Source organism: Heteronotia binoei, chromosome 6 (genome assembly GCF_032191835.1).
Source record: "Heteronotia binoei isolate CCM8104 ecotype False Entrance Well chromosome 6, APGP_CSIRO_Hbin_v1, whole genome shotgun sequence".
Taxonomy (NCBI): domain Eukaryota; kingdom Metazoa; phylum Chordata; class Lepidosauria; order Squamata; family Gekkonidae; genus Heteronotia; species Heteronotia binoei.
In genome coordinates this window covers 79,522,975-79,539,093 of record NC_083228.1, presented here as the reverse complement: position 1 = coordinate 79,539,093, position 16,119 = coordinate 79,522,975, and the positions used below count along the sequence as shown (strand labels likewise).

The 16,119-nt window shown below is 41.1% G+C and overlaps 1 protein-coding gene across 1 annotated transcript in view; it reads left to right on the top strand.

Moving 5' to 3' along the window:
- The first annotated feature begins 1,164 nt into the window (after positions 1-1,164).
- Positions 1,165-16,119, top strand: part of ENTPD1 (ectonucleoside triphosphate diphosphohydrolase 1) — a 47,400-nt gene continuing 32,445 nt past the window's right edge. The window contains exon 1 of the mRNA XM_060241893.1: positions 1,165-1,230. The gene's annotated coding sequence lies outside the window, so the exon portion shown is untranslated. The remainder of the gene's footprint in view (positions 1,231-16,119) is intronic.

Below are 16,119 nucleotides of genomic sequence, written 5' to 3'. Positions count from 1 at the left end.
AATCTCACCTAGGCATGTTTTCTCAAATCACCTATATCAAAAGTTACTTGATTTTCTGACCCTTTAATGGCTGCATTCAGTAAAGTACAGGTCCTCAGCTATGCTTCCCTGCTTTGCTGCTTTGTCCAAGCAAAAATAGTTTACTTTGCCTCTTTTGGAGATCAACTATTTGTAATATTTCTGAGACATGGTCACCCACTTTGAAGCACGCAAATAAAACAAAATTGGAGACAGATTTTTGGAATAACCTCTGAGCAATATATAACAGCAGAAATGTAGGGAGTGGGGGACTTGCTGCGTGAGCTTTTGATCTCTTCTAGGTAGAACTGTATATGTTGAAATTGTGCTAATATGCATATGAAAAATGTAATAAACAAACAAGGTAGTTGTCTCTCTTGTAGGACATTTGTTATGTAGCCTGGTATTTTATATCTGTGTGTCACTAGCAGTTTTTAGGTCCCCTGTAGAGAATGGAAAGGCAAGCAAAAAAATTATAGATTAAAGTGTATTTCTAGTAGCAATTGACAGTGCTGAAAGTTGGGAACTGGCAAGGAAAAAAGCATCCTTGGTGCTCTGAACAATAGGTTAAAAAAGAAACCAATCAACATCTCTTGGTTAACCATTTTATTTGTATCTGATCCTAAATAAGCGTGTTTTATTTGACCAAAGCTAGACTGTCATCATATAGCCAATGTCTTGAGCTTTAGTTCTGCGTTTATAAGCAGGGGGTGGTAGCAGGCCACAGAAAAGGACAAGGCCCTACTGTGAACAGCCGTTCCTCTCCTGAAAAGTCTCTTGAGTGTTAGGCAACGAATCAAAGGCGAAGTCATTGTTTTGTGTGTCGCAAAGGCAGTGCTTCTCTCTGAAAAAGGCTTGCCTGGGACAATCAGATATGCATCTCCCTCAGGTTATAACCTTTGGGAAGTTTAGGGGGATAGCGAGGCGGCCACAGTGTACGTCGTTGGTCGGGGCTGACCACAATGAAAGCGCGGGACCCCCCCGGGAGCGATCGAAACAGACAAAAGCCCGCCGGGCGCTAGTTTTTCCCCTTCAGAGAGAGCACGCCGCGCGACCTGCTTCGAGGTTCTTTTTCAGTTAGGCAGCGAAGCTAACCCCGCCCATCTTCCTGGACCGTTAAATAGCCCGGCTGCATGTGCCCTTTTCAGAGGCAGCTGAGGCAAGGAGTCCGAGAGGAGAGGGCGCGGGCACTGATGGAGGACGAGCCAGAGGGTAAGCGCGGAAAACAGACGCTCTGAGTTTACACAGCAAAACCAGACACCCACCCAAAGGAAGGAAGGTGTGGGGGGGGGGGCTGGGGGAACTCGGTGGCCACTCAGAATAGCTGTGATGTGAGCCAGCACACAGACAAAAGTTTGAGGAGTTAATGAGTATTCATAGGACGTTTTCAGTCATTCAGGTTTGCCATTCAAGAGTGAACTCATTTTGAGTCTCTTCTAAGCTTTCTGAATGCATCTCCAAGTGGCGCAGGCTGCAGAGAGGCATCCCTGGTGGAGGACCCCTGGGTATACGTGTGTTGCTTCCGAGGTGATGAGTTAATTATTAAGGAGATTTATTTGGGGGCTCTGCTACTTGCAGATTTTCAGCATTCCTTTCATTCTGGGAAATTGGCTTGAGCTTCAGCTCCAAGATTGGACTGTGTACAAATAGGCTAATGAAAATGGACCCTGGGGGTGTTAAAGAGGGGAGTCTTTCCTTTGGAGTGCAGAGACCAATAAAATGGACTGTGGTCTTGAGGGCATATAAAGTGACAGGCCCCAGAGGGGTCTTCCTGGCACTGACACTATTACCTTGAATTGAGTGAGGGCATGAGGATAATGTTAGTGTTGAATATATGTGTAATCTAGTATACAAAAAACAAAGTTGTGTCTTGGGGTATTTCACACAAGAGGCTGAATACTGATGTTTTATAAAGTTGACGTTGACTAGCATGTTCAGCTTCATTATCGGATACATTCCCAACTTAACTGACAACTGTCAAAGGTGACCCAAAGACTGAGTGAAGTCCAAAGGCACTTTTGTGTGAAAGTTCCCATAGAGCTCTTGATTCTTTTATCATTGCATCCAAGGGACAGCAGGTGTTGTGCATTTCAGTGGACCTCAGCAGCGTGAGGTGTATGAAAAGCAGCCAAGGCTTGCCTACTACTTTGTGGTATGTCCACTGGCCCTAATAAAATAACTTTACTGATGTTTTGGGATGTTTTTTTCTAATGGTCCAATGTAACTGTCTGCAGTTTCTGTCTTTTTTGGATAATGCCACATTTAGTTGGCTAGTGGGAAGATCTTGGAGCTGGAGGAAAATAGTAATGAGGCGTTACCTATGGGAGATGCATGTCTCTGACTCTTTGGATAAAATTATGTAATTTGACTTCCATTGAATCCTTATCTAGTGCACCCACTAAAATTAATTTTGGTTTTTGCTAATATAAGGATTATAATTTTTTAAATTTTAATTCTGTTCTCTCCTGTGTTCTAATGACTGCTGCAAAGAGAAGCAAGTAACTGACTTTTCAGCATGCCTTCCGTTCTGTAGTAGCTGTTTGGACCCTTTTGTAGCTTGGTGTAACCTAACTTCTTTTTTGTATCCAGTGTGATGTAATCTAATAATTCAATCCTAAAAATGGTTTTCCAAGAATAAGATCCATTGAATAAACCTGGGTAGGATTCTGGATGCACCTATTTAGGCATGCACAACAAGTCACACCTTCTCTGCTTCATGTGAAAACTATCACAGACCTGGGTTTTCCATTCATGCCCAATATATTTTTAGCTTCCCCACTATCTTCAAAAAATTGATGTTCACCTGAAGAAGGCCTCTGGTGAATTTGAAAAGTTTTTCATTCTTGTGTGAAGTTCTGAATATAGATATTGCTTATTACAGGCTGGGAAGAACTGGGGGGGGGGGCTTTAAGTACTGTTGTGGGGCAGAGGTTCTGTCAAAGAAAAAGTGTGATTTTTTAAAAAAAACCTATAAAGGTGGGAATTTGTCTGCAGTTAACAGATATGCAAGGCACTAGCTTGTGGTGCATCTGAATATTCTATAACAGTTGTTGCTGACTAATGTAAGTTAAAGAGCCCCATGACGCAGAGTGGTAAAGCTGCAGTACTGCAGTCGGAGCCCTCTGCTCACAACCTGAGTTTGATCCCAGCGGAAGCTGGTTCATGTAGCCGGCTCCAGGTTGACTCAGCCTTCCATCCTTCCGAGGTTGGTAAAATGAGTACCCAGCTTGCTGGGAGGGGGGGAGTGTAGATGACTGGGGAAGGCAATGGCAAATCACCCCGTAGAAAGTCTGCCATGAAAACGTTGTGAAAGCAATGTCACCCCAGAGTCAAAAACGACTGGTGCTTGCGCAGGGGACTACCTTTACATTTACTTTACCTTTTAATGTAAGTTAACACTTATTATCTCAACCTTGTGATAGTTCTGCGGAAAGAATACTTCCTGAGGTCTGGCTATACCAGAGTTATGTTGTGCTGGTAAAGGTGTCTGTGCAAATGACATGGAAGTTGTGCTACCACCAGGTCTTGTGTTATCTTGCTACTTAGAACTCAACATATTCTGTGCTCTTCAGGAAACTGGTGCAGTGTGCATGTCTGCAGAAAACACAGAGACAGGGACTGCTGCTGAAAGCCTCTTCTTTTTGTGGTAGCCTACTTGTGGGTTTCCACTTCCCTTCAAGACAGGGGTGTATTAATGCAGGCATGATGAGATGCCCTTTTTTAAACCATCATATACCATGATTCCTACTCCACTCAAGGAAAAAAGTCCTTTCACCCAGTGGTGCTGAGAGGAAGGAAAAGGGAATCAGCTTTTCCCTGTGTGTCAGCTCTGCAGCCTTTCCTTTTAGTAAGACAAACTAAATACCCAGAAGTTGGTTTGAAGTATTTAGAAAAATATGATCAATTTCAATTCATGCATTAAAAAAAATCTGCATTTGAGGAACACATGGTAATAAAACTGACACAATGAAAACCAAGTTGTGCAGAAAAAAATTGCAAATATGACGCCCAATAAACCCTACAATCTAGACCTCAACGAATCATATCACAGTCCCTACTGCATAATACTAACCAATGCCCAAATATAACTCTAGACTGCTCAGTTTCAGCTTACCCCAAACTGATCTGAGATCATTCCAGCCAACCATTTTGCACACCTCAGAGGAAATCCCTTTGCATAATATGGCCTTCCATGCTTTCTGAAAGCCTCATAATGATCAAACTGTTCATACTATCTCAAGGAACCCTCTTCAAACATGGGGGCAATGATAGAAAAGCCCTTGAGCAAGTAGTGCCAGCCTTCCTGACTGGTGTGAGGGAGAGCACTGTGAGAAGAAACCGTTGTGCTGAGGAGAGCTGTTGTGCTGATTCTCTGTTCTGTAGCCAAGGGAAAACAGGTATGTGTATGTGTGTCCCAGCTTTGTAAGAAGGGTATGGAAAACCATAGAAATTATCCCCAGAAGTCTAGACTTATGGAAGGATATGTAATATTATCTTCCTTTTCTATCAGCATAGCTTCACTAATGGAAGACTGAGAAAAGGTTGATTGCAACTTCCCTCTTCCGCTACATCCTCCTGACTTATATGGCTGTTAGACCACATGAATCTTGCAGCCCAGTGAATAAACATTTCTTAAGGATGGAAAGGACTGCTGAGGGGAGGGGAATGCAGAAAAGTTCATAATTGTTGCATCATGATCCATTCCCCCCAGAATGTACCAAAATGCATTAACACAGAGACACAGCTGTAGAATAACTCAAATTAAAATACCATGTGATTTTGGAATTTATAGGCTTGGGGAAGGAAAAAGCTGTCAGACATATAGGTTAGACTTCAGGAAAGTAAATTTTGACAAACTTAGAGTGATGCTGGGAAAATCCCGTGGTCAGAAATACTTAAGGAGAAGGAAGTTGAAGAGGGGTGGGAATTCCTTAAAAGGGAAATATTGAATGCACAATCACAAGTAGAAGGAAAAATGGGAGGAGCCTAAAGAGAAGGCAAGGTGTCTCCATAAACAGCTCTCTAAAGACATGAGAAATAAAAATGACTCATTTAGGAAATGGAAGGGGAGGGGTCTTATAGCTAAGGACGAATATAAACAAATAACCAATGCTTGTAGAGAAAGAATTAGGAAAGCTAAAGCTCAGTATGAGCTTCCTTTTCCATGAGCTTAGGCTAGTGAGAAATGCTAAAAAAAAGGGGGGGGGCGTCTTATGTACAACTAAGAAAAAGAGCAAGAACATGGCAGGCCCATTGCAGGGACAGGAAAGTGAAATTGTAATGGGTGAAGAAGAAAGGGCAGAACTGCTCAATTTTTACTTTTCCTCAGTCTTCTCTTGTGAGGGAAAAAAGTGCTCAACATGGCAAATACAGAACACATGATGAAAGAAGGGAGTTGCAGTCCAGAATCGGCATTGGGGCAGTACATATACACCTAGTTTCTTTAAACAAAATGAAGTCCTCAGGGCCAGATGAACTGCAACCAAGGGTACTAAAAGAACTTGCTGACATAATTTCTGAGTCTCTGGCCATTATTTTGACAACTCTTGGAGAACAGGTGATTTGCTGGAAGATTAGAGGCAGGCAAATGTTGTCCCCATCTTCTAGAAGGGGAAAAAGGAGGATCTGGGTAACTACTGACCCATCAGCTTGATGTCTATACCCAGAAAAGTTTTTGAAACAAATTGTCAGTCAGTCCTTGAGCATTTAGAAAAGATGGCTGTAATTACTAAGAGCCAGCATGGGTTTCTCAAGAACAAGCCTTATCAGACTAACGATCTCCTTTTTGGAGAAAGTTGCTGGATCAGGGGAATGCCGTAGACATAGTTTATCTTGATTTCAGTAAAGCTTTTGATAAAGTTCCACATAATATTCTTGTTGACAAATTGGTAAAATGTGGTTTGGAGCCTGTTACTGTTAGGTGGAAGAGGAAGAGGTGGCAAGAATACACAGAAGAATTATACAAGAAGGATCTCAATGACCTTGACAACCATGACAGTGAAATTGCTGACCTTGAGCCAGACATCCTGGAATGTTGTCAAATGGGCCTTAGAAAGCATTACTAACAACAAAGTGAGCAGAGATGACAGTATCCCAGTTGAGCTATTCAAAGTTCTAAAAGATGATGCTGTTAAAGTGACATTATGTCAACAAATTTGGAAAACGCAACAGTGGCCACAGGATTGGAAAAGGTCAGTTTATATTCCAGTCCCAAAGAAGGGTAATGCCAAGGACTATTCAAACTATTGCACCATTGCACTCATTTCACATGCCAGCAAAGTCATGTTAAAGATCCTACAAGCTAGGCTTCAGCAGTATGTAGATGGGGAACTACCAGAATTTCAAGCTGGGTTTCAGAGAGGTAGAGGAACTAGAGATCAAATTGCCAATATTCGCTGGATTATGGAGAAAGCACGGGGGCATCAGAAAAATGTCTATTTCTGTTTCATTGACTATGCTAAAGCCTTTTATTGTGTGCATCACAAGAAACTGTGGCAAGTCCTTAAAGAGATGGAAGTACCAGACCACCTCACATGTCTCTTGAGAAACCTGTATAAGGATCACGAAGCAACTGTCAGAACGGGATATGGAACAACTGATTGATTTAGAATAGGAAAAGGAGTTCGACAAGGATGTATATTGTCACCCTGCTTATTTAATTTATATGCAGAGTACATCATGCGGCATGCTGGCCTGGATGAAGCACAGTTGAGATTTCTGGGAAAAACATCAACAACCTCAGATATGCAGATGACACTACTCTAATGGCAGAAAGTGAGGAGGACCTAACGAACCTCTTGTTGAGGGTGAAAGAGAGCACAAAAGTAGGATTGAAACTCAACATCAAAAAAACCTAAGATCATGGCATCTGGCCCCATCACACCATGGCAAATAGAAGGGGAAGACATGGAAGTAGTGACAGGCTTCACATTTCTGGGATCCAAGATCACTGCAGATGATGACTGTAGCCATGAAATTTAAAGACGTTTGTTCCTTGGGAGGACAACTATGGTGAACCTGGGCAATATAATAAAAAGTAGAGACATCACCCTGCCAACAAAAGTCCGCATAGTCAAAGCGATGGTATTCCCAATAGTAATGTATGGCTAAGAGAGCTGGACCATAAGGAAGGCTGAGCGCAGAAGAATAGATGCTTTTGAGATGTGGTACTGGAGAAGAATCTTGAGAGTCCCTTGGATTGCAGGAAGATCAAATCAGTCAGTCCTAAGGGAAATCAACCCAGACTGTTCCCTGGAAGGTTAGATGCTGAAGTTGAAGTTCAAATACTTTGGCCACCAAATGAGAAGGAAGCACTCACTGGGGAAGATCCTGATGCTGGGAAAGACAGAAGGCAAAAGAAGAAGGGGATGGCAAAAGATGAGATGGCTGGACAGTATTACTGATGTAACAAACACATTTGAGATTTTTATAATTTTTATTGATTTAACTACAAAAAAAAAAGCATAAGCATAGATACATAAAAGGGAGGAAGGGCATATACAGGATGGGAAAAGCAGAAAAAGAGAAAAGTACAAATATATCAGTTATAATTCTACCTCCAAATAAAATACCCAATTCATTCTACCTGCAAGTATAGATTTCTCAATGTATTTTACCATCTTTATCTTTCATTATAAGACATTTTTACTGAACTATTACTTGCAATACAAGTCGAAACGATTCTTCTTCAACACAAATAAGTATAAAAAAGTCAGAGCAATCTCAACATGGAACTGGCTGATTTAGCTTAGCCATGTTGAAAACACAGACTAGTTTGTTAGTTTAACAATATTCTCATTAACATAAACACATAAAATGCATATCTTTATCCTTAAGAAGCGAGACAAAATACTATGTTTTATTTTTTTATCTCAATATAAACAGTTTCTCCAGGGGAGCGTATTAAAAGCAAATCTGCCAGATTATAAAATAACTGTGCTGTCTGCCTTTTAAACAATTAATCCAACTCTTATATCCCTATTGGTCTAGAAAAAACAACAATATAACCCAAAAATAAAAGTCACATACCTGTTCTTATTGAGAGTTCCATACCCACAAAGATAGAGACATTTCAAGAGACCCTTCTTGCTAAAAAGAAATCTATCTCCTGATTTATAACTAAAATGCACCTTTTCTCTCCTTAATACAGTCTGAGACCAATATCTTTAGCCTTAACAGGCTAGAAATAAAACACAATTTATCTATCTTATTATGGACAATTTTTTCAAACAAACAGAAGGAGATCTACTAATTTACAAAATAATTATGATGTCTACCTTCTTAACAATTGTAGACTAACTTATAGGATTACCCATATTGATAGCAAAAATAAAAAGCTAAAATCATTATCTGTTAAAGACAAGTTTACCAATTTACCAAATAATTAAGCTGTCTGCCTTCTAAGAAGTTGATCTAGATTAACTATTTTACATAAAATTCTTTTCAAAAACTTTTTAATCCTTTAACTTTTATATCCATATTATTCTAGACAAGACAACTTATTATAGCCCCCAAAAAAGTAAAGAAAATCTCACTTAGCCTTCTAATATCACATATCAGATTTTCTTGTAAAGTCCATATCCAGCTATCCACAGAGAGAGATCTCGTTCAGGAAGATCTTCTTTCTGATTTCCACATCATGATTTTCTGGTTACTTACTCTTTAATGCAGTCATCCCTCTTGAAGAAAGTGGGAAAAATTCCACAGCCTTTGTTCCTCTTGACATAACTTCGGTCGATCTCCATTTCCAGTCTTCTTTTTTAACTATGCCATAGGGTTCCATTTTGATTTTTTTTTGTTCATTTCCCAACGAGTCACTTTTCCACGTCACCAGGTTCTCTTTAGCACTCTGCTCATGTAGATTTGAGATTTCGCTAGCTTTCAGCACAAAAACTCCCATTTGTTTCTTAACCAACTCTGTCAATAAACCAGGATCCTGTTTCAGAGAATTCAAACTGCTTAAAATATCTTTTTTGTGTGGAAGATTTCGCTTAGCAAAGCCATTTTTCTGTCAGCAAACTCAGTCCATTAATCCAAGTTAGAAAGTAGCTCAGAGTCCCAGATAGTCCATCCCAATCTCCTCCAACTGGAGCTTTGAGTGTTAGCGTATTAATTTCAATCAGACGACGAGAAATCCCTCTTAAAAAGTATCTCATTTTGTTCAGACCGTATTTCAACTGAATAATAGTCTCTTTAACAAATATCCAATTATAATCCAGGTCAATTTAAGTATCCACATTCAGGTTAATTCAAATTATTTCCAGTACTTAAAGATGTTCTTTAGCTTTTCGAGGCCTCATTCACAGGGAAATTGGAGATAGCGACCTCTTTCCCTTCCTTTGAACTGCCCGTTTATTGAAATGTAAAACAACCCATTAGCCATTGGCATTGAAAGCACACACTTGCTACGTAGAATTGTCATGCTTGAGGTAGAGAAGCGATAGATCAAAAGCTTATTGAAGAGAAGCAAGTGATCGTGCGTTCACCTCTTGCTGCTGTAATGGCAATCAGGACGGGGGGAGCTTCGGGGCATACAGAGAACAGGAACAACTGCCGTTGCGCCCCTGTCTTGCTGTAAAAGCCCCATGTCAAAAGGAGACCACTTCAGGGCCTCTTTGGGGGTGTCACATCAGTGGCACCCCTCCACCCGCCTGATTCAGAGGGGCCGCAGGCAGGAGAACCCACGGATCCTGTTGAGATCAAGGCGACGAAGCCTGGAAGTCTTAACAAACACACATTTGAGCAGACTTCAGAGGATGGTGGAAGACAGGAGGGCCTGCCGTGACTTTGTCCATGGGGTCGCAGAGTCAGACTCGACTGTGCGACTGAACAACAACAAAACTGTTAGGCGGATGTGTAACTGGTTAATAGAGTGCACCTAAAGAGTGCTTGTGAATGGTTCTTCAACCTCTTAGAGAGGAGTAACAAGTGGAGGGCCTCAAAGATCTGTCCGGGGACCTGTTTTGTTTAACATCTTTATAAATAATTTGGATGAAGGAATAGAGAGAATGCTTATTAAATTTGCAGATGATTCTAAATTGGGAGGAGTAGCAAATACAGTAGATGACAGGATACAGGATGACCTTAACAGGCTGGAAAACTGGGATAAAACAGATAAAATGAATTTTAATGGGGATAAATGTAGGGAAAACAAAATGCATCATTGTAGGATGAGGGAGACTTGCCTTGGCAGTAGTATGTGCAAAAAGGATCTAGGGGTCTTGGTGGACCACATACTGAACATGAGTCAGCAGTGTGATGTGGTGGCTAAAAAGGCCAATGCGATTTTGAGCTGTATCAACAGAACTATAGTGTCCAGATCAGGTGAAGTGATGGTATCGCTTTAATCTGCTCTAGTTAGATATCATCTCACTCAGTACCGGCCTGACACCCCATGACACCCTATGCAGACTCGCTGCCTGGTGCCACCCCTACAACACCCCCTTGCAGCTCTGTGCCCCCTCTTGACTCCCCCTTCCCTGCCTCCTCCTTCCCCCTCCCCACGTCAATTTCAATGCCAGGACGGGCTCTAGCACTGCATTCCTGGCTATCCAAAGCACACACACACACCCCCACCGCTGATCAGGTGATCTGATCGGTGGGTAAAACCGAACCATGCCATCGTGCTCCATGTCTGTCAGGACCAGCATCCTGAAAGGGCGGCCCCGCTGCCGCTGACTCCTCCCCGGCATTGGTATCAATGTGGGGTGGGGAAAGGAGGGGGAGGATGCTGGGGACCGGGCAAACTAGGCGTTTGCCTAGGAGGGAGGGGGAAGCTCAATTTGCCACCCCTGCCCTGCCGGCGCCCTAAGCAACTGCCTAGTTTGCGTAGTGGGGGAGCTGGCCCTGACCTCACCTAGACTACTGTGTTCAGTTTTGGGCATCACAGTTTAAGGATATAGACAAACTGGAGCATGTCCAGAGGAGGGCAATGGAGATGGTGAGGGGTCTGGAGACCAAGTCCTATGAGGAAAGGTTGAAGGAGGAGGAGGAGACGATTGAAAGTGTTTGTATGATCACTATCTTGAAGTACTTGAAGGGCTTTCATAAAGAGAATGGTGTGGAGTTGTTTTCTGTTGCCCCAGAAGGTTGGACCAGAACCAACAGGTTGAAATTAAATCTAGATGACCCTGGAGGTCCTTCCCAACACTATCATTCTATGAACTGTTGAGTGTACCAGTATGAGGGGCTGAGAATTGAAACCAATGCAGAACATGGTTGCTGTCTTGTTCTAGCAAGGCTCCTGTGCCTTTGAAAACTGCATTGCAGACAGAAGACCAGATGGGTCTCTCCGCTTATGTTAAATTCAACACTGCCAAACAAGTGTTGAGCATCTTGCAGTGGTGCAGAAGCCCTGCTAGAACAAGGAACGTTAACAGAGCAACTTTTGTACTCTGATCAGTTGAAGCTTTTGATCTTGGTATAAGTCTCACTTGGGTCTGGCCCTGTGAACTCCATCTTTGCCTCTGCCCTGTTGGAAGGCTTCATGGAAGGCGTAGTAGAGAAACAAGCAAAGTAATGAGCAGTGTTCAGCAGTTGTAACAGACAAGACAGACAACATGAGGAAGGAGATTCATGTGTGCTGTTCTCTTCCTTCCTTGGAGGAAGAGTAGAATAAAAAATGTACTTGACATAGCATGTAGGCTCAGTTGGGAGGTATACTGTAATCACTGTGATAATCCCCTGTAGGAAGTTGCTTTGCAGTGGCAACTAAGAATAGCAGAGTGTGTTGTCACCCCTAATAGAATGTGATAAAAAGTAAATATTTTGCATTTGCTCTAAGAGCATCCCCCAGCATGTCTATAATTCCACTTTGAGGATAATATTTACTCCATATAAATTAGCTGCACAGCTTTCATCATCTAATGTGCAGCACAGTCAAATATTCCTTCTCCATGTGTCATTGACACTGTTCTAGAAGACACATAATTTCATCTGGCCGAGAATACATCAGAAATATATGTTATGTCTCTGGCAAAATGTTTCTCTAATTACTTGTGTCTGCCTGGATAACAGACATCAAGCAGGTGTTTACTGTCTTCTCCAAGGTTAGATAACCCACAAAATAGTTAGGTTTTATCAGGTTCCTAGCAAGAAACCAAACAAACTGGAAGCCGTGATAAGTAACAATAACTTTTTTCTTCATGAGAACAAACTTTCCTTTTCAAATTGGAATAAAGCAGCTCTGGCTTTCTGGTGGTTCTTTATAGTTATCAAAATGACAGGGTGTCCACTGTTATCTCATTTTGAACCAGAACGATGTGGAGAGAAAAATGCAGGGGTGGAATTCTAGCAGGAACTTCTTTGCATATTAGGCCACACGCCCCTGATGTAGCTAATCCTCCAAGAGCTTACAAGGCTCTTTTTTGTAAACTCTTGGAGGATTGGCTATATCAGTGGGGTGTGGCCTAATATGCAAAGGAGCTCCTGCTAAAATTCCACCCCTGGAAAAATGAAAATGCTTGAATCCAGCTTACTCTCCCCTTCACCCAAGATTTATGAGTGGAAAGAATGTGTTTCCATAGTCCGAAAACACCTGAACACACAATGCAAAATACAGTTTTTTGAATTATTTTTAGACTGTGCAGTTGGAAATATTTAAAAGCCATTTGCCTTTTATGAAGAAGGAACTGACAGTGACATGCATCTTAATATGTTCGAGGAATGTTTCGTAATAGATGAAATGTAGTGGAAACCTTGGCCAGGTTCTTACAGGAACCAGCAGTGTCATGCTGCTTTGTAAAACTTGATGTGGTTGTGTTCATTTAGGATTATAGGCAGTGCATTTTCAGAGAGTTTACAGGCATTTTCTGACCAAAGGAATGTCATGGAAACTTTTAGATGCAAAAATAATCTAGTAACCTAAACTAGCTGAAAGTTTAAAAGAAACTTTCCAGATGTATTTCAAGGAACTATAAAGACATCTGTTGACCCACACACCATTCAATGCATTGAGCTCTTCAGGCAGAATGGGCAATCTGGAAAGACATCTGGCTCATCCACGCAAGGCATTTTCTGGATGGTCTCAAAATATATGAAAAATGCCACAACATGTCATTGTTACCAGGTCAGTATAAAAGAACAGAATTGTGCATGTGGAGTTACATGAAACTATTTTTAATGGTTGCATGAAACTAATTTTTAATGGGAGTCCTTCAGATCAAAGGCCACCAGAAAACTGTACTGTATGCTAGTGTAAAGGGAATGAGAGGCGAGCTCTGTGTGTGGGTGAGTCACACTTTCTAAAATCTATGTCTAAAAGTTGTAGAAGAATGAGAATTTAGCATTTCTGTATTTGCCACCTTGCTACAATATTTTCTGCTCTGTCTGCAGTATTTCTTGACTCTATAACCATCAATGTTCAGAGTGTGCACATAGCATAGATCAGGACTTGCCAAATCCTTGGCACCTGAAAATTTCATTGTGGCACCTACTGTTTTCAGCAGTGTGTCAGCAGTTCTCAGCGGAAGTGCAAAGAGTTGGATCCAGCCAGTTTTTCCACTGGTGAAAAAGGGAGAAATGCCCCCCCCAACCAAAAAGTGATGTTTGGGATCATGGGACCTGAATGGTCAAATGGAAATTTTCATAAAGAGGGGAATTGGCAGAAATTAAACTAAAAGGTTAGTGGAATCCAACCAAAAGCTTATTTATCATTTCACATCAGAATGTTTTATTGTACAACATAAAAATAAGTATGAAGTTCATGCCATTGCTTGTTTATATGTAAACTTAACTTTATACCATTCAGTAGTGGTGTATTAATTAATTAACTAATTGTTTTCTATATTGGCTCCAGTGTTCAGTTAAACGGAGCTCTTTAAAGCTACAGCAGAATTATGAAGAACTGGGTATAAATTACATTAGGATTGGAGATTTGCCTTTTTGTTGTGGTGAGTGACAGCTGGGGATTAATCCTGTATTTATTTATATGCTAAAACAGTTTTGTCATAGCTTTAATAAAATTGTTTGATGTTAGGGTTAGGTTTGGTAGTAGCACTCATTAGAAAAGCCGTTAATTAAAGTACAAAACCCCAAAGGCTGAAAAGTCTGGCTTCTAAACTTTTTGAGCGGGCTCCTGAAGCCAAATAAAACTTGTCAAGACTTGTCATAGACTAGATATATAGGGCTTCTTTCAGTTTCACTTAATTCGTTTTTTAAATGTATTTTGTGGTTTTTGATCCTTAGGTCATCAAATCAGTTCACAGTGCTTTAAATTAGTGTTTTACCTCTTATCTACCCATTTCCAAAATTATAGCCCTCACTTTGGGGCATGGCCCTTCTGTAGTCCCTTGTGGCAAATGGGATCATTTTTAATCTGCTGCCATTCTAGGAAGTCTATCTGTTTGATGCAGTTGACTGTGAAACCTTCGTCTAGAAACTTGCAAAGTATTGGCGCATTTTGGAAGAAATCCTTTTGCTGATTCCCCGTCCCCCATCCTTCAGATTACCTACTATCCTCACCAAGGTGATTATCAAAAGCTGGTTTTTCACAGCAAACAATACCTGGGAGTTGTACCTGCTGGTGCGAGCATGTAGAGTATCTAACATAATGAGCCACATGTCCCAATAATAATTGTGTATGAAATCAAACAGTCTATGATATACACATAGGATTGCTTTCAAACATAATCATAGACAAGAACAGCCTATCTCTTCTAGGTAAATAGTTCTTCCTATGGGACTAATCAATCTCTGAGCATTTTGTTCTTGTCCTAAAGTAAACCTTTAGACAACATCATTACAGGCCTGGAAACTAGCATTCAAAATCCTTCTGTTTTCTGAAATCAGGCAAATGAACCAAGAGGCTTCAGGCCAGTATAATAGTATGTCACCCGCATGTTACTTTTCTATTGCACATATGTTTCCAGAACCCTGTATTGTATAATAGAGAAACAAGCCCCCAATCCTTTCAGATGACTTCCCCTTCTCCTATTCTTTCCCCAGCAGCTTCAAGAAAACCTCAGAAAGCTTTGGAGACCAGGCCAGGTCTATTACAGCACATACATGTATACTATGTTTTTAATCTGTTGTTTTATTGTGTTACATGTTTTGTGTTTATAGACTCCAAAACAGTCTATAAATGATTGCTTGAATAAATAAATGATGATGGAGATGTTTCTGTACATTAGAGAACATGCATCTGCTGGAAAGTGCAGAAATGTGCTGGTTGATAACCTTTTAGAGCTAGCCCGATTGAATTATGACTCTCATCTTAGCCTGCAGAATAAGAAAAACTTACTGACATTGAAATCAGTGGATGTTAAACAAAAGGGGCAACACCTAAGTACTATTTGTTAGAAGAAAGTATGAAAAATGCTCAATAGACAAAACTTTACAGTGCCATTTTAAGCAGATGTACCCTGCTAAACCCATTGATTTAAATGGCAGTTGCTTTGTTCTAACCCACATTGGCATCTAGCCAATATAGAATGGACATGTGTCTTTTCCTTACAGAAGAGCATACTTATGTGCTGAGGCCTGGCTATATAGAGCCACAAAAAACTGTCTTTTCTTTGCAATGTAGTTTGGGCTGCAGAAAGGGATACAAGCTTGAATACTGGTAGGCATGGCTTCTACTACCCATGTTATTCTCTTTCCCCCAGACCTGTAATTTAGGTCAGGAGGTGTATTTCCCTATTGTTCCACTGAAGAAATTATTTTGGTTCATCTGACTGTTCTCTGATTCCAATATTGCTTTATACCGCTTCCAGTCTTCTGTTTCTGAGGCAGATAGATCAGTGGGGCATGTTCCCAAACAATCATGTAAAATTGCACCTAAGTCTTGTGCATGTTTATTCAGAAGCCCCGATCTTAAGCGTGCTTACTGACCCCTATGTGTGTAAAGTGGGCTTACTTCCAAATAAGCAACATGTTTTTTTAGGGTTGCAGAAGTTTGATGGTGGTGGCTGGGGTTTTGGGGGCCTCAGCCACACAGACCACCCTCCAAAGTAGGCATTTCTGCCAGGGGAACTGATCTCAGCAGTCAGGAGGTCAGTTGTAATTCTGGAAGACTGCTAGGCGCCACTTGGAGGTTGGCAACATTAAGCTGTTCTGTCAAAAGAACAGCCCTACTGACTTCAGTGGAACTCACAAGAATGCATG